General features: G+C 41.7%; 1 long non-coding RNA gene across 1 annotated transcript; it reads left to right on the top strand.

The window, feature by feature from the left end:
* The first annotated feature begins 6,173 nt into the window (after positions 1–6,173).
* Positions 6,174–20,078, top strand: LOC309623371. The gene is made up of 3 exons (XR_014241341.1): positions 6,174–9,652; positions 9,695–17,252; positions 17,298–20,078. It is a non-coding gene; the product is annotated as an uncharacterized lncRNA (long non-coding RNA).
* The last annotated feature ends 3 nt before the right edge of the window (positions 20,079–20,081 follow it).

Here is a 20,081-nt window from a genome sequence, read left to right as displayed (position 1 = left end):
AGGACAGTGGTGACCTTGGGTAGATTATTAACCCCCTCTGTGCCTCAGTTCCAACTACCATGTGGGGGCAATGGTAGGAGATGCAGCAAAGGGTGTGGTGAGGGTCAGGTACATATATGGATACGGACATACAGTTTTTAAATGAACAGACTTTATTTTTTAGAGCAGTTTTAGGTTTACAAAAAATTGAGCAAATAGTACGAAGTTCCCATGTATCTCCTCTCCCCATCAGCCCTCCGGCCCCATAGTTTCCAGTTTCCCTAATTATTAACATCTTGCATTAATGTGAAACATTTGTTACAATTGAAATTGGTTTACAACTGAATCAATATGGATACATTACTATTAACTAAAGTCCATGGTTTACATTAGGGTTCACTCATGCTGTTGTATATTCTACTTTTTTAATAGGCTTTATTTTTTAGGGCAGTTGTAGGTTCACAGTAAAATTGAGCAGAAAGTGCAGAGATGTCCCCTGTAGCCCTGGTCCTCCCCGCCACATGCATAGCCTCCCCCACTGTCGACGTCCCCCACCAGAGTGGTATATTTGTTGCAATTGCTGCACCTACACTGACACATCATCATCACCCAGAGTACACAGTTTATATTAGGGATCACCCTATGCTGCACAGTCTACGGGTTTGGACAAATGTCTAATGACATGTATCCATCATTACTACATCACACAGAATGGTTTCACTGCCCTAAGAGTCCTTTGTGTTCTCCCTCTTCCTCCCACCCTTCCCCCCAAACCCCAGGGAGGGGGGAGGTCTCCTTTTACTGTCTCCGGTTTTGCCTTTTCCAGAATGTCATATAGTTAGAATCACACAGTATGTAGCCATTATAGATTGGCTTCTTTCACTCAGAAATACACACTTAAGTTTCCCCCATGACTTTTTGTGGCTTGATCTTATTATTCTTTAGTGCTAATATTCCATTGTCTGGATTTACCACAGTTTGTTTATCCTTTCGTTTATTGAGGGACATCTTGGTTGCTTCCAAGTTTTGGCAATTACGAATAAAGCAGCTAGAAACATTCATGTGCAGATTTCTGCATGGACCTAAGTTTTTAATGCATTTGGGTAAATACCTAAGAGCACAATTGCTGGATGATAAGAGTATGATTAGTTTTGTAAGAAACTGCCAAACGGTCTTCCAAAATGGTTGTACCAATTTGCACTTCTACTACATTTTAATTTACATATTCGCAGTTTAGAATAGCAGCTGGCGCCCAGGAAGTGCTACGCAAGTGTTGTTAGCTATTGTTGCTAACATTAATTTCTGGTACTTTAACGGCAGCTACCTTTAGCACACACCCTTTGGCTTGCTAAGCTCATCCTTTCAACACCTCTGAAAAAGGATTCCCTCCTAAGTGTCCCTATTCCTCCCAACTGAGGAAGGGTGTCTAACCAGTCTCAGGCAGGGACAGAAGTTAAATCTAAGCCAAGTCCTTGTGTAGGGAAGCCAAGGAGAGAGGCAGAGAGAGAGCATCAAGCTGAGGAATCGTGGGCAAAGGCTGGGAGACTAGAAAAGGACAAAATGGGACCTGCAGTTGGGTGGGCACGGCTGCTATTTCCAAGCAGGTAGAGGAAGATTTGCAGGGGGAAGGGGCGGGGGGGTAGGCAGAGCCTTGTGGGCCACTTTACAAAGTCAGGGCCTCGTTCTGAGCCGCTCAAGGGTTTATTTAAAGTAAACAGGTAGTATTTATACATGCACTCAGTCCCAAAGGGTGTAAGCGTCTGCCTTCCTGGATCACAGCTCCCCCTAGGGACCCGCCCAGAGCTGTGCTTAGAGAGGGCCAGCCACCTCCCACCTCCCCAAACCCCCACCCCCTACCCAGACGTTTGACCCACAACAAGCTTTTGTTCTTTTTGAATTTTTATTTTTTACTGGAGTATAGTTGATTTACAATGTTGTGTTAGTTTCAGGTGTACAGCAAAGTGATTCCATTATACATATACATAACATCTATTCTTTTTTCAGATTCTTTTCCCATATAGGTTATTACAGAGTATTGAGTTCCCTGTGCTATACAATAGGTCTTTGTTGATTATTTTATAGATAGTAGTGTATATGTCAATCCCAACCTCCTAATTTATCCCTTCCCCTCACCTTTCCCCTTTGGTAACGATAAGTTTGTTTTCTCTATCTGTGAGTCTGTTTCTGTTTTGTAAATAAGTTCACTTGTATCACTTTTTTAGATTCCACATATAAGTGATATCACATGATAATTTGTCTTTCTCTGTATGACTTACTTCACTTAGTATAATAAGGTCCATCCAGACTGGTTCAAGATGGTGGAGTAGAAGGACGTGCTCTCACTCCCTCTTGTGAGAACACTGGAATCACAACTAACTGCTGAACAATCATCGACAGGAAGACACTGGAACTCACCAGAAAAGATACCCCACATCCAAAGACAAAGGAGAAACCACAATGAAACGGTAGGAGGGGCGCAATCACAATAAAATCAAATCCCATAACTGCTGGGTGGGTGACCCACAAACTGGAGAACACTTATACCACAGAAGTCCACACACTGGAGTGAAGGTTCTGAGCCCCACATCAGGCTTCCGAACCTGGGCGTCCGGCAACGGGAGGAGGAATTCCTAGAGAATCAGACTTTGAAGGCTAGCGGGATTTGATTGCAGGACTTCGACAGGACTGGGGGAAACAGACTCCATTCTTGGAGGGCACACACAAAGTAGTGTGCGCATCGGGACCCAGGGGAAGGAGCAGTGACCCCATAGAGACAGAACCAGACCTACCTGCTAATGTTGGAGGGTCTCCTGCAGAGGCAAGGGGTGGCTCTTGTCTCACCGTGAGGACAAGGACACTGGCAGCAGAAGTTCTGGGAAGTACTCCTTGGCGTGAGCCCTCCCAGAGTCTGCTATTAGCCCCACCAAAGAGCCTGGGTAGGCTCCAGTGTTGGGTCGCCTCAGGCCAAACAACCAACAGGGAGGGGACCCAGCCCCACACATCAGCAGACAAGCGGTTTAAAGTTTTACTGAGCTCTGCCCACCAGAGCAACAACCAGCTCTACCCACCACCAGTCCCTCCCATCAGGAAACTTCCACAAGCCTCTTAGATAGCCTCATCCACCAGAGGGCAGACAGCAGAAGCAAGAAGAACTACAATCCTGCAGCCTGTGGAACAAAAACCACATTCACAGAAAGATAGAGAAGATGAAAAGGCAGAGGGCTATGTACCAGATGAAGGAACAAGATAAAACCCCAGATAAACAACGAAATTAAGTGGAGATAGGCAACTTTCCAGAAAAATAATTCAGAATAATGATAGTGAAGATGATTCCAGGACCTCAGAAAATGAATGGAGGCAAAGATCAAGAAGATGCAAGAAATGTTTAACAAAGACCTAGAAGAATTAAAGGACAAACAAACAGAGATGAACAATACAATGATTGAAGTGAAAAATACACTAGAAGGAATCAATAGCAGAATAACTGAGGCAGAAGAACGGATAAGTGGCCTAGAAGACAGAATGGTGGAATTCACTGCTGTGGAACAGAATAAAGAAAAAAGAATGAAAAGAAATGAAGACAGCCTAAGAGACCTCTGGGACAACATTAAATGCAACAACATTCGCATTATAGGGGTCCCAGAAGGAGAAGAGAGAGAGAAAGGACCCGAGAAAATACCTGAAGAGATTATAGTCGAAAAATTCCCTAACATGGGAAAGGAAATAGCCACCCAAGTCCAGGAAGCGCAGAGAGTCCCATACAGGAGAAACCCAAGGAGAAACACACCGAGACACACAGTAATCAAATTGGCAAAAATTAAAGACAAAGAAAAATTATTGAAAGCAGCAAGGGAAAAATGACAAATAACATACAAGGGAACTCCCATAAGGTTAACAGCTGATTTCTCAGCAGAAACTCTACAAGCCAGAAGGGAGTGGCATGATATACTTAAAGTGATGAAAGGGAAGAACCTACAACCAAGATTACTCTACCCAGCAAGGATCTCATTTAGATTTGATGGAGAAATCAAAAGCTTTACAGGCAAGCGAAAGCTAAGAGAATTCAGCACCACCAAACCAGCTCTACAACAAATGCTAAAGGAACTTCTCTAAGTGGGAAACACAAGAGAAGAAAAGGACCTACAAAAACAAACCCAAAACAATTAAGAAAATGGTAATAGGAATATACATATCGATAATTACCTTAAACATGAATGGATTAAATGCTCCAACCAAAAGACACAGGCTTGCTGAATGGATACAAAAACAAGACCCATATATATGCTGTCTACAAGAGACCGACTTCAGACCTAGGGACACATACAGACTGAAAGTGAGGGAATGGAAAAAGATATTCCATGCAAATGGAAATCCAAAGAAAGCTGGAGTAGCAACACTCATATCAGATAAAATAGACTTTAAAATAAAGACTATTACAAGAGACAAGGAAGGACACTACATAATGATCAAGGGATCAATCCAAGAAGACGATATAACAATTATAAATATATATGCACCCAACATAGGAGCACCTCAATACATAAGGCAACTGCTAACAGCTATAAAAGAGGAAATCGACAGTGACGCAATAACAGTGGGGGACTTTAAAACCTCACTTACACCAATGGACAGATCATCCAAACAGAAAATTAATAAGGAAACACAAGCTTTAAATGACACAATAGACCAGATAGATTTAATTGATATTTATAGGACATTCCGTCCAAAAACAGCAGATTACACTTTCTTCTCAAGTGCGCACGGGACATCCTCCAGGATAGATCACATCTTGGGTCACAAATCAAGCCTCAGTAAATTTAAGAAAATTGAAGTCATATCAAGCATCTTTTCTGACCACAACGCTATGAGATTAGAAATCAATTACAGGGAAAAAAACGTAAAAAACACAAACACATGGAGGCTAAACAATACGTTACTAAATAACCAAGTGATCACTGAAGAAATCAAAGAGGAAATCAAAAAATACCTAGAGACAAATGACAATGAAAACACGACGATCCAAAACCTATGGGATCACAATCTGAATCTAATCAAGAGGAAACATCCAATGAAGTCAAAGTGAGGGACACATTACAAAGTAGCTGGTTTGTAATTTTCTAAAGTGTCAGGGCGGTCAGGGAAGACTGAGAATCTCTTCCAGACTGAAGGAGGCTGGGGAAAGCACAACTAAACCTGTGATTCTGGACTGAATTTTTTTGTTTTTTTTTTTGTTTGTTTGTTTTTTTTTATTTGGGAAAATGGGTCTAAATTTAGTGAGTCAAGGGATTAAAATAATCCCCACCTATGGATTTTCATAGCTATATAAAATTCATATCATTAGGAATAAGAGAATAAGGCATATTTAAGATTTAATGTAGAGTAGGAGGGCAGCATAATTTGACAAAAGACTGGTATAAAAAGCAAAAATGTCCTATTTAGAAAATCAGTAAGGTGGCATTGTCCACAGCCTTTGGGAATTTTTTTGTTATAAAGGATATTGTGGGGAAAATGTGTAAAATGTAAAAGGAGCCTAAGAATTAAAATGGTAGTATCATGGTTAAGTATCACTGTTAATTTCTTGATGTGATGGATGTATTGTGGTTACACAGGAAGATGTTCTTGTTTGTAGGTAACACACAATAAAGAATCCATGGGTAATAGGGCATCTGTTCAGCAACTTACTCTCAAATGGGTGAGAAAAATAAAATGTTCTGTACTGAACATCCAAAAAAAAAAAACCTATGGGATGCAGCAAAAGCAGTTCTAAGAGGGAAGTTTATAGCTATACAGGCCTACCTCGAGAAACAAGAAAAATCTCAAATAAACAATCTAACCTTACACCTAGAGGAACTAGAGAAAGAAGAACAAACAAAACCGAAAGTTAGCAGAAGGAAAGAAATCATAAAGATCAGAGCAGAAATAAATGAAATAGAAACAAAGAAAACAATAGCAAAGCCTGGTTTGCTAAAACCTGGTTCTTTAAGAAGATAAACAAAATTGATAAACCATTAGCCAGACTCATCAAGAAAAAGAGGGGGAGGACTCAAATCAATAAAATTAGAAATGAAAAAGGAGAAGTTACAACACACACCGCAGAAATACAAAGCATCCTAAGAGACTACTACAAGCAACTCTATGCCAATAAAATGGACAACCTGGAAGAAATGGACAAATTTTTAGGAAGGTATAACCTCCCAAGACTGAACCAGGAAGAAATAGAAAATATGAACAGACCAATCACAAGTAATGAAATTGAAACTGTGATTAAAAATCTTCCAACAAACAAAAGTCCAGGACCAAATGGCTTCACAGGTGAATTCTATCAAACATTTAGAGAAGAGCTAACACCCAGCCTTCTCAAACTCTTCCAAAAAATTGCAGAGGAACACTCCCAAACTCATTCTATGAGGCCACCATCACCCTAATACCAAAACCAGACAAAGATACTACAAAAAAAGAAAATTACAGACCAATATCACTCATGAATATAGATGCAAAAATCCTCAACAAAATACTAGCAAACAGAATCCAACAACACATTAAAAGGATCATACACCACGATCAAGTGGGATTTATCCCAGGGATGCAAGGATTCTTCAATATATGCAAATCAATCAATATGATACACCATATTAACAAATTGAAGAATAAAAACCATATGATCATCTCAATAGATGCAGAAAAAGCTTTTGACAAAATTCAACACCCATTTATGATAAAAACTCTCAAGAAAGTGGGCATAGAGGGAATCTACCTCAACATAATAAAGGCCATGTATGACAAACCCACAGCAAACATCATTCTCAATGGTGAAAAACTGAAAGCATTTCCTCTAAGATCAGGAACAAGACAAGGATGTCCACTCTCACCACTATTATTCAACATAGTTTTGGAAGTCCTAGCCACGGCAATCAGAGAAGAAAAAGAAATAAAAGTAATACAAATTGGAAAACAAGAAGTAAAACTGTCACTGTTTGCAGATGACATGATACTATACATAGAGAATCCTAAAGATGCCACCAGAAAACTACTAGAGCTAATCAATGAATTTGGTAAAGTTGCAGGATACAAAATTAATGCACAGAAATCTCTTGCATTCCTATACACTAATGATGAAAAATCTGAAAGAGAAATTAAGGAAACACTCCCATTTACCATTGCAACAAAAAGAATAAAATACCTAGGAATAAACCTACCTAGGGAGACAAAAGAGCTGTATGCAGAAAACTATAAGACACTGATGAAACAAATTAAAGATGATACCAACAGATGGAGAGATATACTATGTTCTTCGATTGGAAGAATCAATACTGTGAAAATGACTATTCTACCCAAAGCAATCTATAGATTCAATGCAAGCCCTATCAAATTATCACTGGCATTTTTTATGGAGCTAGAACAAAAAATCTTAAAATTTGTATGGAGACACAAAAGACCCCGAAAAGCCAAAGCAGTCTTGAGGGAAAAAAACGGAGCTGGAGGAATCAGACTCCCTGACTTCAGACTATACTACAAAGCTACAGTAATCAAGACAATATGGTACTGGCACAAAAACAGAAACATAGGTCAATGTAACAAGATAGAAAGCCCAGAGATAAACCCACACACCTATGGTCAACTAATCTATGACAAAGGAGGCAAGGATATACAATGGAGAAAAGACAGTCTCTCCAATAAGTGGTGCTGGGAAAACTGGAGAGCTACATGTAAAAGAATGAAATTAGAACACTCCCTAACACCATACACAAAAATAAACTCAACATGGATTAGAGACCTAAATGTAAGACCAGACACTATAAAACTCTTAGAGGAAAACATAGGAAGAACACTCTTTGACATAAATCACAGCAAGATCTTTTCTGATCCATCTCCTATAGTAATGGAAATAAAAACAAAAATAAACAAATGGGACCTAATTAAACTTAAAAGCTTTTGCACAGCAAAGGAAACCATAAACAAGACGAAAAGACAACCCTCAAAATGGGAGAAAATATTTGCAAATGAATCAACGGATAAAGGATTAATCTCCAAAATATATAAACAGCTCATGCAGCTCAATATTAAAGAAACAAACAACCCAATCCAAAAATGGGCAGAAGACCTAAATAGACATTTCTCCAAAGAAGACATACAGATGGCCAAGAAGCACATGAAAAGCTGCTCAACGTCACTAATTATTAGAGAAATGCAAATCAAAACTACAATGAGGTATCACCTCACACCAGTTAGAATGGGCATCATCAGAAAATCTACAAACAACAAATGCTGGAGAGGGTGTGGAGAAAAGGGAACCCTCTTGCACTGTTGGTGGGAATATAAATTGATACAGCCACTATGGAGAACAGTATGGAGGTTCCTTAAAAAACTAAAAATAGAACTACCATATGACCCAGCAATCCCACTACTGGGCATATACCCAGAGAAAACTGTAATTCAAAAAGATATATGCACCCCAATGTTCACTGCAGCACCATTTACAATAGCCAGGTCATGGAAGCAACCTAGATGCCCATCGACAGACGAATGGATAAAGAAGATGTAGTACATATATACAATGTAATATTACTCAGCCATAAAAAGGAACGAAATTGGGTCATTTGTAGAGACGTGGATGGATCTAGAGACTGTCATACAGAGTGAAGTAAGTCAGAAAGAGAACAACAAATATCATATATTAACGCATATATGTGGAACCTAGAGAAATGGTACAGATGAACTGGTTTGCAGGGCAGAAATTGAGACACAGATGTAGAGAACAAATGTATGGACACCAAGGGGGGAAAGCGGTGGGGGGTGGGGGTGTGATGAATTGGGAGATTGGGATTGACATGTATACACTGATGTGTATAAAATGGACGACTAATAAGAACCTGCTGTATAAAAAAAAAATTAAAAAAAAATAAGGTCCATCCATGTTGCTGCAAATGGCATTATTTCATTCTTTTTTATGGCTGAGTAGTATTCCATTGTATATATGTACCACATCTTCTTTACCCATTCGTCTGTCGATGGACATTTAGATTGCTTCCATGTCCTGGCTATTGTAAATAGTGCTGCAACAAGCATCTTAACCTCTGGGCTCAGCTGCCTCACCATGAAAAGGGCACCAGGATGACACTAGCCTGAATCTCACTGGGCTGGTGCGAGGATTTCATCACCAAGCCCAGCATTACCTGGGAGCGGGCTAGCAGTGAGGGTTCTCAGGCCCTGCCCCAGGTCTGCTGATTAGATGCTCTGTGGGTGGGGACCCAGAGGCCTGCCTCTTGATAGGCCCTCGAGAGGATTCTGATAAACACACTAAAAATGTGTTTTCTAGCACACATTTAAATCTAGAGTTTAAAAAATGGTCATGTTAAATTAATCACGTGGCCACACTAGTTGTGAATTACTCATTGGAAGCACCCTGGCCTTTCATATCAGCAAGCCGGTGAGTCTGTGGATCTGCCCCACTGAAATCACTGCTTCCTCAGCTGTTCACAGACTTTCCAAATGGTAAGACTCACCTTGGGCACATCTTACTAAAAAAAAGTCTGGAGCTCCACCCAAGAGGGTCTCAGAACCTCCAGAAAATTCTCTAGGCTTGTGTTCTGAATAAGCCCCCTCAGTGATTCACCACACAGGTGATGTTCTTTGTCTATTTCTCTAGAACATAACCTCCATCAGGGCAGAGGAGGTGCACAGTACGTGCAAATTAACCTCCATCAGGGCAGAGGAGGTGCACAGTACGTGCAAATAAATCAAGTAATGGATTAAGTCATTTTTATTGAATTGTCTTGTTACCCAACGTGATTGTAGTTTCCAGAAGGGAGGACAGCTTTCTTTTTAATTTTCTTCTAGCAACTGAGGTATTGATATGATTACAACAGAGAAGGGACCCAACATATCTTACCAGATCACCGATAAGCGGACACATCTTCTCACGCTCATCTATTCATCTGATCAAATTCATATAAGCACCGAAAGTCAGATGGAGTTAAAAAGCAGATGTGATACACAGTTCGTGGCGTAGAACTGGGGGTAGTTCTGCAGACTGCAGAATATTGTGCATTGTTCCTCCAGACATTGACAGAGGGTGACGCAATTAGAGTTTAGACTGTCCCCTTGTCCTGATTGGGTTGGGAAGGAGGGGAAGCTGCATGTACCGAGTGCACTAACCAGATCTCACTGCTGCTCCTGCTGTGTGAGTACCTAGAAAGGCCACAAGGAGTGTGATTTCACACACACACACACACACACACACACACACACACACACACACACTCACACAAGAGCAGGAGAGACCAAATAGCCCAAACGAATACGGCAGGCTACAGAGCCCATTTTTTTTGTTTGTTTGTTTCATATTTCAAGCAACAACAAAATAAAATTTTTTGCTCAGTTCATTGCATAACAATTTCTACCCAGTCCATTACACAAGAATCTTTTTTTAAATTAATTTTTATTGGAGTATAGTTGATTTACAATGTTGTGTTAGTTTCACGTGTACAGCAAAGTGAATCAGTTATACATATACATATAATCCACTCTTCTTTAGATTCTTTTCCCATATAGGCCATTACAGAGTATTAAGTAGAGTTTCCTGTGCTATACAGTAGGTCCTTATTAGTTATGTTTTATAGTAGTGTGTATATGTCAATCCCAATCTCCCAATTTATCCCTCCCCTCCCCTTTCCCCCTTGGTAACCATAAGTTTGTTTTCTACATCTGTGACTATATTTCTGTATGGAGCCCGTTTTCCTTGTAAATGTTATCCTAAGCTTCTCACTGGCTCCCCTGGATAGAAGCTTAAATACATCTGAGAGAGTGCAAGGGATCTGCAACTTTGCTTTGTTTAACCTCATGGTAATATGTTTATGTGAATTTCTATCCCATGGAAGTTTAACATCTTCACACATATGTTAAAAAAATCTTTGAAGGAGACACACTGCAGTAGAAACGAGAGGCTCCTATAGTAGCCAAAGCATACAATACTATTAGGATCCACTAGTTATCTGCATGTTGGTTTACATTTTTAAATGGAAAATTTTATTGAGATTGTCGATTCACGTGCAGTTGAAAAAATAGTACAGAGAGATTCCTTGTACACTTTCTCAGTCCCCGCCAATGGTAACTATTTTTTTTCCATTTAAAAAAATTGTGGTAGTGATTACATTTATATAGATTTCTAGAGAATACAAGCTAATCTACAGGAACAGATCAGCGGTTGCCTTGGGACAGGACTGGTATTCAGCGAGGAGTGGGGAGAGGCAGGAGGGATGGAGTATAAGAGGGCATGAGGAAACTTTGTGGGGGGTGCATATGCTCATCATCTCATGTTGGCAGTTCACAGTATGTGTCAAAATTTATCAGATTGTACCTTTAAGTATGTGTAGTTTATTGTATGTCAATTATACCTCAAAGCTATTTTTAAATAACACCTAAAAAAATGTGGTAAAATACACATAACAAAAATTTACCATTTTAAGTGTACAGATTAGTGGCATTAAGTTCAACCACAGTGTTGTGCAAACATCACCACCATCCATCTCCAGAACTTTTTCATCTTCCCAGACTGAAACTCTGTCCCTATTAAACACTCACTCCCCATCCCCCTTCCCCTCCCCCAGCCCCTGGTAACCTCTATTCACTTTCTATCTCTATTAATTTGCCTGTTCTTGATACCTCATATAAGTGGAATCATACAGTATTTGTTCTTTTGTGTCTGGCTTATTTCACTCAGCATGATGTCCTCAAGGTTTCTCCATGTTGTAGCATGTGTCAGAATTCCTTCCTTTTTAATGCTGAATAATGTTCCATTGTATGGATGGGCTACATTTTGTTTATCCAGTCATCGATTGATGGACACTTGGGCTGCTTCCACATCTTGGCTGTTGTAAATAACGCTGCTATGAACATGGGTGTGCAAATATCTGTTCAAGTCCCCAGTGGTAATCTTTTGCAAAATGATAGTATAATATCACAGCCTGGAGAGAGAAACACATATTTTTCCCATTACTCCCCCCTGCCCCCCAGCTTTATTGAGATGTAACAGGATATTGACATGGATACAATTCACTGATCTTATTCAGATTTCCTCAGGTTTGCTTGTACTCATTTGTGTGTGTGCCTGTGTGTGTCTTAGGTTCCATTCAATTGTACCACCTGTGTGGGTTTGCATATCCACCACCACAGTCAAGAAATGAAACAGTTTCAAGACCATAAGGAATCCTAGTGCTGCCTTTTTATAACCGCACACACACCTCCTCTGGCAACTGCTAATCTGTCCTGCATCTCCAAAATGTTGCCATTTCAAAAATGTTACATAAATGGAATCATACAGTATGGCTTTCTCTCTCTCTCAGCGTGACTGCATAATTCCCTGACATTACTTCATTCAGGATTCCCTGACATTACTTCATTCAGGTTGTCCAATGAATCAATAGCTCATTCTCTGTAATTGCTGAGGAGTTGTCCACGGTACAGATGGACCACAGTCTGTTTACTGAGTCACCTGTGTGAAGGACGCCTGGGTTGATCCCAGTTTTTGGCTATTACAGATAAAGCTGCTATGAATATTCATGCACAGGTTTTGCGTGAACATTCATTTTTATTTCTCTGGGATTAAGACCTAGGAGTACAGTTACTGGGTCATATGATAGTGGTCTGTTTAGTTTCTTCTGAGGCTGCCAAACTGTTTTCCAGAGTGGCTGTACCATTTTACATCCCCACCTGCAATGTATTATTCCACTAGTATTCCAGTGTATTCCAGTTTCTCCACATCCTCGCCAGCATTCGATGTTGTCACTAATTCTTCTTTTTTTTTTTAAAGGGAACTTTATTATTTTTATTTATTTATTTTTTTGGCTGCTTTGGGTCTTCCTTGCTGAGCAGGCTTTCTCTAGCTGTGGCGAGTGGGGGCTACTCTTTGTTGCGGTGCGTGGGCTTTTCATTGCGGTGGCTTCTCTCGTTGCAGAGCATGGGCTCTAGGCGCGTGGGCTTCAGTAGTTGTGGCACGTGGGCTCAGTAGTTGTGGCTCACGGGCTCTAGAGCACAGGCTCAGTAGTTGTGGCACACGGGCTTAGTTGCTCTGCAGCATGTGGGATCTTCCCGGACCAGGGCTCGAACCCGTGTACCCTGCATTGGCAGGCGGATTCTTAACCACTGCGCCACCAGGAAGCCCACTAATTCTTATTTTAGCCATTCTGATAGATGTGTAGTGATTTCTCATTGTGGTCTTAATTTACATTTCCTTAATGGCTAATGACACTAAACATCTTTTCGCGCACTATTTGCCATCTGGATATCCTCCTTGGTGAAATGCCTAAATATATCAAGCCTAGCCCAAATCATATGTTTGGCTTATATATGTATATGTGTGTGTGAAAAATGTATTGTGATTATTCTTGATGGAGGGCCAAAGTGTAATAATTCCGAACTAGTGTTTTAGAAGAGCTTAATAAACCTCAACCTAAAATAAAACATATTTAGACATATTTATAGTTAGAATAAAAAAACCTATCGAATTATGACAAACGTGGGGAGTTAGGTTTTGCCCTGTAGTTGCAGGAAGTGACATGATTTAGTGCAAGTGTAACACGATATGCTGATCATTTGCTGAGCTGAGTTAAAACCTGGGCTTCCGGCTAAAAGAAATCTATTGCCCTGGGTTTATAATTTGGAAGGATGGCTTCTTGTTCTCTGCACAACGCATCTCACTGCTTGATTTGGGGAAATCGTTTTCTTGTGATGCCCATTTTTCAGGGCAGGAGGTCATGTTTGAGGAATAAATATATGTTTGGTTAATAAATAAGCAGTTTCATGCCTAAGGAAGATCTGAAGAGATTACTCAAAAAGTACTCACTTTACTGTGGCAACTGAAGAGGATGCATTTCACGTTTTTACCTGCTGGACATGCGTGAGCATTTTATTTCAAGCCCTTGACGTTGAGTCAAAAAAGAGAAGTTCATTTTCTCTGCAATGGTTCATTTTAGGTGTCAGTTTGACACATGGTGCTTAGCTGTTTGGTCGAACACCAGCTTAGATGTTGCTGTGGAGATTTTCATAGATGTGATTAATGTTTAAATCATACTGAGGATGTTGAGTCAAGCTGGTGACCCTCCTTCATGTGGATAGGCCTCATCCAATCCGACATAAGAGCAAAGAATGAGGATTCCCAATGAAGAAATTCTCAGGACTGTAGTACAGAAACCCTGCCTGAGTTTCCAGCCTGCTGCCCTGTGGAATTCAGACTCAACACTGCGACATCCTCTCTTCCCTGAATTTCCAGCTACTGGCCTGCCCTACAGATTAGACTTCGGACTTGCCAGCCCCTACAGTCATGTGAGCCAATTCCTTAAAATAAACATCTTTCTCTCTTTATCTGTATAAATATAAATATATATACGTGTGTGTGTGTTCTCTTTCTCTATATATGTATATATATTCCATTTCTCCAGAGAAACAGAATCAATAGGATGTATATATATGTACATCCAACATCATATTGATTCTAGAGAACCCTGACACATCCTCTGAGCCACGTGAGAGACTCCTGCCTAATAAGGCAGCAGATACCAGAGGATGTAGACGTGAATGCACAGACTCTGAGACTGCTAAGACCAACTGGGAATTGTATTTTCACCGCGTGAGGAGTGATGCTGCAAACATCTGGACTTTTATACACCTCTTTGCATTCCCACCCTTCCCTCCACACCTGGCACTCTCCTTCCCACCGGGGAAGGCGGGAGGGGCAGCTATCATTGTGCCAGGCAGCAGATGGGGAGGGTGACTGGGACCTGGACACAGGAGATGAGGGGCGGAGCATAAAGCTGTAACTTCAGTCCAGGGCTCGAGTCATTCTCCCCACTGGCATCTGAGAAGCCGGGAGTGTAATACTGATGCCTCAGGAAGCATCTCGTAAACCGGGATTCCGTGTGAGGAGCGGCAGCAAGGAGTCACCTGGGAGTACTCCTTCATTCTCTCTTCCGTGCACCAGGCATTTGGCACTGTGCTAGGTGCTGGGATGCATGGGTGGTGGAGACAGACACAAAGTTTACGCTCCAGCATGGGGGATGAGTACCGTGGAGAAAAAACAACTGGGAATGCAAGGTGGAGGCATCTGTAACATTACCGGGATCCTCTGGGAGACTGAGCCATGCATGGGTTGGGAGCACATGGGCAAAAACTCTGGGGCAGGAATGTGCCAGGTTTGAAGAATAGCGAGTGAGGAGGCCAGTGGTGGGAGGGGAATGAGCCAGGAGAAGGGCAATAGGAGATGCAGTCAGGGAGGGGACAAATGGCCTACAGGTCCCTGTGATGACCGACTTTGGTCTTTTAAATGTGTTTACACTTAAAAAATAAACTTTATCTTGGACTTCCCTGGTGGCACAGGGGTTAAGAATCTACCTATCAATGCAGGGGACATGGGTTCAAGTCCTGGTCTGGGAAGATCCCACATGCCGCGGAGCAACTAAGCCCGTGTGGTATAACTACTGAGCTGCGCTCTAGAGCCCGTGAGCCACAACTACTGAAGCCTGTGCGCCTAAAGCCTGTTCTCCGCAACAAGAGAAGCCACCGCAATGAGAAGCCTGCGCACCACAACAGAGAGTAGCCCCGCTTGCCGCTAGAGAAAGCCCTAACGCAGCAACGAAGACCCAATGCAGCCATAAATAAATTAATTTAAAAAAATAAACTTTATCTTTTAGAGCAGTTTTAGGTTTACAGCAATATTGAGCAAAAGGCACAGAGTGTTCCCATACGCTCCCTGCCCCCACAAATGGACAGCATCCCCCCATCAAAGCACCCCCCCCATCAGTGGCGCCTTTGTTACCACTGATAAACCTAAATGGAAGCATCATCATCACCCAGCATCCACAATTTACATTAGGGTTCACTCTGGGTGGTGTACATTCTAGGGGTTTGGACAAATGTATAATGACAAGCATCCACCATTGTGGTATCATACAGAGTAGACAGACGGCTGTAAAAATCCTCTGGGCTCTGCCTATTCATCCCTCCTTCCCCTAAAATCCCTGGAAACCACTGATCCTTTTACTGTCTATATAATTTTGCCTTTTCCAGAATGTCATATAGTTGGAATCATGCAGAACAAACATAAGCCTTTTCAGATGGGCTTCTTTTACTCAGTAATATGCATTTAAGGGTCTTCTATGTCTTTTCATGGCTTGACAGCTCATTTCTTTTGAGTGCTAATATTCCATTGTCTGGACGTATCACACTTTATTTATCCACTCATCTACTGAAGGACAGCGTGGTTGCTTCCAAAGTTTTGACAATTAAGAATAAAGCTGCTGAGGGACTTCCCTGGTGGTCCAGTGGTTAAGACTCCACGCTTACACTGCAGGGGGCACGGGTTCAATTCCTGGTTGGGGAACTAAGATCCCGCATGCCCCATGACGTGCCAAAAAAAAAAAAAAAGCTTGCTAGAAACATCCAGGTACAGGTTTTTGTGTGGACATGTTTTCAACTCCTTGCAGTAAGTACCAAGGAGCATGATTGCTGGTTCATATGGTAAGAGTATGTTTAGTTTTGTAAGAAACGGCCAAACTATCTTCCACAGTGGCTGAACCACTTTGCATTCCCACCAGCAATGAATGATAGTTCCTGTTGCTCCACATCCTCACCAGCATTTGGTATTTTCAGAGTTTTGGATTTCTCCCATTCTAATAGGTGTGTAGTGGTATCTCACTGTTGTTTTAATTTGCAATTCCTTGATGACATATGATATTGAACATCTTTTCATGTGCTTATTTCCCATCTGTGTATCCTCTTTGGTGAGGTGTCTGTTCAGGTCTTTGTTTTTTAATTGGGTTGTTCATTTTCTTATTGTGGAGTTTTAAGAGTTCTTTGTATATTTGGATAACAATCTTTTATCAGATGACTTTTCAAATATTTCCTCCCAGTCTGTGGCTTGTCTTCTCATTCTCGTGATGGTCTTTGCCTTTTATTCTTGGTGAGATGGGAGCCATTGGAGGGTTTTGAGCAAAAGAGGGACATGATGGAACTGAACATTTTAACTCCTATTAAATATCCAAATGGTGGTATCTGAGAGGCACTTTTCTGGAGCTCCAGGTCCAGACAGGAGATAAACATTTGGAAATCATTAGCATGTAGATTTTTAAAAAATTAAAGTGAGGGACTTCCCTGGTGGTCCAGTGGGTAAGACTCCACGCTCCCAATGCAGGGGGCCCGGATTCGATCCCCAGTGGGGGAACTAGATCCCGCATGCATGCCGCAACTAAGAAGCCCACATGCCACAACTAAGAAGCCAGCATGCCGCAACTAAAAAAAGATCCCACATGCCGCAAATAAGTCTGCAGGCTGCAACTAAAAAAAGATCCCGCATGCCGCAACTAAGACCTGGCACAGCCAAAATAAATAAATAAATAATAAAATTAAAAAAAAATTAATGTGAGATTCATATAAAATTAAACAAAGATGAATGATTTAGTCCTATTTAGTACAACAGTGTGTAAGCATCATCTCTAACTAGTTCCAAAATATTTTCATCATCTGCCAAATAAAACCCTGTACCCATTAAGCAGTTACTCTCCTCTTACCCCCAGCCCCTAGCAATCTGCTTTCTGTCTCTATGGATTTGCCTATTTCAGACATTTGAAATATACAGACTCATACAATATGCCGCTTTTTGTGTCTGACTTCATTTGCTTAGCATGTTTTCAAGGTTAATCCAGACTGTAGCACATAATAGGACTTCGCTTCATTTCATGGCTAAATAGTCATTGAATGTATACAGCACAGTTTGTTTATCCATTCATCTGTCCATGGATATTTGGACTGTTCCAACCTTTTGGGTATTATGAATAGTGCAGCAGTAATGAACATTTATTTACAAGTATTTGTTCAACTGCCTGCTTTCAGTGCTTTTGGGTAGATATCTAGGATGTAGATGATTTTTTTTTTTTTTGCCTCACCATGCGGCTTGCGGGATCTTAGCTCTCTGACCAGGGATTGAACCCGGGCCAGGGCAGTGGAAGCATGGAGTCCTAACCATTGGACTGCCAGGGAATCCCCTGGAAAAAATTTTAAAGTCACAAGACTGGAAGCCAAGGGGGTGAATGTAGATAGGGGATGAAGGTCTGAGTCTTATGGCAGGTCATTCTTAAAAGATCAGTGTGAGGAGGAGGAAGACACAAAGGAGATGATGATGGGGTGGGAAGAAACCTAGGAGTGTGTGGTGCCCTGGAAACCAAGTGAGGAGATTGTTCTAAGGAGGGAAAGTGTCAACTGTGGCCACCAGCCCTAGGAAGGTGAAGCTGAGAACTGACTTCTGCCTTCAGCAACAGGTAGGTCCCTGTGACCTGGACAGGAGTCATTTCACTGGACTAGGAAAGGCCTGAAAAGAGCAAGTTTAATGGACATTAGAGAAGACCTAAATAAACAGAGAGATACGCCATGTTCATGGATTGGAAGATGGTGATTCTCCACAAACTGGTCTACAGATTCAGTGCAATCCCAAACCATGACTGTGATAAGTCACTGTTTTTGGTAGAAATTGACAAGTTGATTCTAAAATTTACATGGAAATGCAAAGGATCTACAGTAACGAAAACAATTTTAAAAAAGAACAAAGTTGGAGTACTACTTGATTTCAAGACTTACTGTAAAGCTACAGTAATCAAAACAGTGTGGCTTAGCTTAAGGGGAGGCATATTGATTAATGAACAGAACAGAGAGTTCGGAAATAGACTCACACTTTCTGTCTCAAATAGTCAACTGATTTTTGACAAAAGCACCAAAGCAATTCAAAGGGGGAAGCGAACAGCATGGAACAACTGCATATACCTATGGAAAACAATGAACTTCAATCTTACCTCACACTACATACAAAAATTAACTCATAATGTATCACAGACAGAAGTATAGTGCTAAAGGCATCAGTTTTGCTTAAACTGGGATCTCACTGTACAGCCATAAACCACTGGTCTATAGGATTATTCCTAAAAGATATCTTGTCCTTAAAACAGGACTCTTTTTTTTTTTTTTGGCCTTGCTGCATGGCTCTTGTGGAATCTTAGTTCGCCGACCAGGGATTGAACCCGGGCCATTGCAATGAAAAGTGCTGAGTCCTAACCACTGGACAGCCAGGGAATTCCCCCCAAACAAGACTTCTGATCCTTCCTTGCCAGTGTCCATGTCCCCAGTGTCCCAGCTGCAGAGAAAGCTGGAGTTCACACAGGGCCCTCCTTCTTCACCTCAGTCCCACTTCCATATTTATCCATTCTAACTCCAATTTCATCTACCTCTAGATGTGAAGACACCCTCTTCACCCTGGGCCACTGCAATGGCCTAAAGGGGCTCCCCACTTCCTCTCCTTGCTCCTTGCCCCGCCAGCCCAGTCTCCACCTTGCAGCCAGAGCAGCATGGGATTCCTGATTAAAGCCCTCCAACTGCCTCACACTGTGCTCCAGAAAAACCTCGAGATCCTTGCCACTGCCCTGCTCTGCCCTGCTACTGCCGACGTCCCCCTCACAGCCACAGGAGCTGTCCCCATGCTCTTTTCCCTCTTCAGGGTCTTGGCACATCCTGTTTCCTCCACTTAGTGCCCTCCTCCTTCGGGTCTTGGCATACAGAGAGGTCGAGCTGACGCCTCAATCCCAGGAAGGCCCCATGTTATGATCTCATCACACCCTGGGCTTTTCTTCCATTGCACTTAGACTCTCCTATCATGTATTAGTGTGATCAATGTGGGAGACAGTCAGCTGAACTCAAGGACTGTCTGCTCCAAGGGCTGGAACCCTGCCTGCAAGCCTATGACCAGCTCAGTGTCTAGCATGTTGAGGGCGCTTAAGAAATATTACTTGAGTGAATGAGAGAGACCAAAGTCCAGACTCCATTTGCCCATTTCCTGTCCACTACCCAACGTCACAAGCTAAGGTTCTGAGAACTCCCAGGTGGCCTGCTTTCAAGGATTCCTCATAACCAACCTGTGGAGGTGAGTGCTGTTATTGTTTGCATTTTACAGGTGAAGAAAAGGAAGTGTGGATGAGTCCAGTACACTTGCCTGGGATCCCCCAGCTACTAACAATGGAGTCGGGTTTTCAATTCAGGTCTTTTTGGCTTCAGCCCAAGATCTCGCCTGC

The sequence above is a fragment of the Balaenoptera borealis genome (assembly GCF_965194805.1).
Source record: "Balaenoptera borealis genome assembly, chromosome: 2".
Lineage (NCBI taxonomy): Eukaryota > Metazoa > Chordata > Mammalia > Artiodactyla > Balaenopteridae > Balaenoptera > Balaenoptera borealis.
This window is presented reverse-complemented; position numbering and strand designations above follow the sequence as displayed.